This window comes from Cydia fagiglandana, chromosome 10 (genome assembly GCF_963556715.1).
Source record: "Cydia fagiglandana chromosome 10, ilCydFagi1.1, whole genome shotgun sequence".
NCBI lineage: Eukaryota > Metazoa > Arthropoda > Insecta > Lepidoptera > Tortricidae > Cydia > Cydia fagiglandana.
Window position 1 is genome coordinate 14,700,383 of NC_085941.1, and position 4,051 is coordinate 14,704,433.

A 4,051-nucleotide genomic window follows, 5' to 3' on the forward strand; every position below is an offset into this window, starting at 1 on the left:
TGTTTAATTATATCCATAAGGACATCTAGAAGCCCAAATTTCATGAAGCTAGCTCAAACGGTTATAAAGATATGAAGGTCAAAAAGTCGTAAATTTTAAGACAGACTGACTGACTTATAGTACCTAAACCTAACCTACTTCCAGATGACCTAGAAGGATGAAATTTGGAATCCAGCTCAGTTATTGTGTAAAAGCGTAGGAAAAAATCTAAAAATAAAAAAAAGTTATAAAATAGGGGGGGTCCCCATACAAAAAAAACATTTTTTATTGTGACTGACATATAAGTACCTAAACCTAACCTACTTCCAGATGACCTAGAAGGATGAAATTTGGAATCCAGCTCGGTAATTGTGTGTAAGCGTAGGAAAAAATCTAAAAATAAAAAAAAGTTTTAAAATAGGGGGGTCCCCATACACATTTCTTTTTTATTGTGAATGACATATAGTACCTAAACCTAACCTACTTCCAGATGACCTAGAAGGATGAAATTTGGAATCCAGCTCGGTAATTGTGTGTAAGCGTAGGAAAAAATCTAAAAATAAAAAAAGTTAAAAAATAGGGGGTTCCCCATACAAAAAACCTGTAATACGCGCTAAACAATAGGCCAACGGTGTGTCGTTGGCGGCGCGCGGCACCACATAATTAATACAAAGAACAGAAGTAAAAAACATGCAGCGGAAACACAAGAAAAAACATTAAATCTCAATACCTGCCTAGTTTTATTTACAAAAAGTATTGATATCCCATCAAAAACATAAATGTAAAAAAGGAGAGCCAAGTTCAATACAAAAATTATGCTTGGCTGTGGGGTTCGCCGCAAAAAGAATGGAGATCTAAATGAGTGCCAAGTTCTATGCAAAATCCAAATATGTATTTATAGGAACAAAATAACATTATAAACAAGTATTAAACTCTATTTCTTTGCTTTATTGGATACCTATAACAATTGCTGTTATTTAAAAAAAATGTGAGATCTTAAAGTAGGTTAGATTTGGCTTGGCCAGTTTTTATCAGAATTACAAAATATATATGTTCAATAACTTTATAAAATGACTGAAAACTGGCCAAGTCAAATCTAACCTGCTTTAAGATCTCGCATTTTTTTTAAATAACAGAAATTGTTATAGGTATCCAATAAAGCAAAGAAATAGAGTTTAATACTTGTTTATAATGTTATTTTGTTCCTATAAATACATATTTGGATTTTGCATAGAACTTGGCACTCATTTAGATCTCCATTCTTTTTGCGGCGAACCCCACAGCCAAGCATAATTTTTGTATTGAACTTGGCTCTCCTTTTTTACATTTATGATTTTGATGGGATATATTATTCAGGAAGCAATTACTAACTATTATTTACATAATAGCTTAATTTAAAAAAGTTCATTAAAATCGGACAGCGATGATAATCCTCCATATAATGGCCTTATCCGATTACATTAATATATAATGGCAATTAATATTAAATTGATTCGTAGAAGCAATTATGGTATGGTTACCCGCTTCCGATATTTTAGTTCACGATTAATTATTCAGTGCTATTTACATAACAGTTAATTATTAATTTTAATTATTGACTTTCTTCTCTAGAGAAAATGTACTTATTCTTTTAATAGATTGAATTTTAATTTATTGGATATAATTTCCCGGTAGATTTGTAAATATAACTAACGGCTAAAACTAACTAACGGCTGAACCGATTTTAAATTTAATGATTATATTGCTTGATTGGTTTGAACTGCGAAATACACTGGTACAAAAATATTAATGGTATCAATGAAATCAAATAATTGAAAGCGTATGGGTTTTAAACCTTATGTTGAAAATTTAACCTATTGAATAGAATATCAAAATAAATTATTTTAAAAAGAGATAACAAAAATAAAAATGTATTTCTTAACTCTTTTCGTACTGGTGGTCATCTATACTATACCAACCACATCACATACATCCCCTTCAAAATTGACTAAATTTTTTTTCCCTTATTTTAGTCATCATAAGCCATACACTACTGCACGCTTTTATTACTAAAAATTTTATAATTAATAAAAAGTGACACAAAGGGTTAAGGAGAGGAAATCTAATTAATTAAAATAAGGCGTTTTTAGGGTTCCGTACCCAAAGGGTAAAACGGGACCCTATTACTAAGACTTCGCTGTCCGTCCGTCCGTCCGTCCGTCTGTCACCAGGCTGTATCTCACGAACCGTGATAGCTAGACAGTTGAAATTTTCACAGATGATGTATTTCTGTTGCCGCTATAACAACAAATACTAAAAACAGAATAAAATAATGATTTATATAGGGCTCCCATACAACAAACGTGATTTTTGACCAAAGTTAAGCAACGTCGGGAGGGGTCAGTACTTGGATGGGTGACCGTTTTTTTTTTGCTTTTTTTTTTTTTTTTTGCATTATGGTACGGAACCCTTCGTGCGCGAGTCCGACTCGCACTTGCCCGGTTTTTTAAACAAAATTACGGGCTATAAAATAATATAACAAACAAAAGGGTAACGCAAAACAATTATTCATAATATAAATTTATACCGTATTAAATTACCCACTAAAGCTACAAGTTCACCCCACGGCGTTTCGTTGACATTTCCATTTCAGGTTCCTCAATTAGACCCCGGCTATTCCACAAAACAACAATTGGACAAAGATTCCACCTCGGATATCTTAGGGAGACTCATTGGAAATTAATCAAGGACACAGAGGCTTTCGTCAGTCCAATTCTGTTCCGACAATTTGATATGGTTAATTTTCATCTTTTTATTTTATTCTATACCGAATTGGTGGCAATCAAGCATACGGCCCGCCTGATGGTAAGCAGTCACCGTAGCCTGTGGACGCCTGCAATTCCAGAGGTGTTACAATGCGCATTGCCGACCTTTTAAAAACCTATACACTCCTATTTTGGACAATCCTATACTCTAGAGTGCCCTCGGGATAACCTCGGAAGGGAATCTTATTTTGTTAAGACCTTGATCATAAGCTCCAATTATCGTTCACTTACGATGATTGGTGGTCACGAAATGCAATCATGAGTCCTCTTTGTAGGCATCTCGCTCGCACTTATTGGTCGGCATGAGACGCCAGATTACATGATTCTAGGTCGTATTAAAATAAGGTGAAAACAATATCAAATTGTTAAAATAAAATCGGTACCTTGTAGCCTCGTATTGAATGAAACCCTTCCACTGTCATAAACATTGATAGCGGTCCTTTAATTAATAAATAATACGTAGATATCTGAAATCCGAGTTTTGGATGTTTATTTATCGTGAATAATTAATGTGGCCGGTAAGAGAGGCTGACGTCTTGAAAAGGAAATTAAATGTGGTTGAGGCCAGGTTAATGGAGACTGATTTCCGTTACGAGTACCTAATTTTGTCTCTGTTTTTTTTTTAACAGGTCTGTGGCAAACAATCATATTGCGCGCCTGTTGGAAAGCGGTCACCGTTGTCTATTGACGCCTGCAACTCCAGAGGTATTACATGAGCGACTTCTTAAAAACCTGTACAACTCCATTTGAACCCCATAGCGTCGTTACCTCTGGCGGCATGACTTTTTTACGTTCGTAACGTAACGTAAAAAAATCTCTCAATATTTGAATACTTAGTAAACATCACTTTTGTTAAGCTAGTAGGGAATGGTAGACACTTTTAACGCGCATAGTCTTATCCGCTACTTTTGATGCTCACTATATTTTAAAAGTGGGGGGTGTATGTACTTCTACTAACTAATATGTACTTTTTTAAAAGTCATCTGACGAATGTCGTGGTAGATATGTCGCAGGCAAATTTTTGTAAGAATCCGCCGTGTATAAACGTGCGTTTGGCGTTTTCACGTTTGTAAAATGACGATGCCGTTTGTTCTTACAATTTGACAGGGACAGATACATAAGGTAGGTATGTATAATAATCTAATCTCACGCAATTGAGCAAATGATCACCCAAACAAAGCACGATCAGCAAACCCATTTGACTGCATCAAATGGGTTATGTTTAATTTATAACGCTTCCCCCAAACTTCCCCTTTCCTTTATCACAT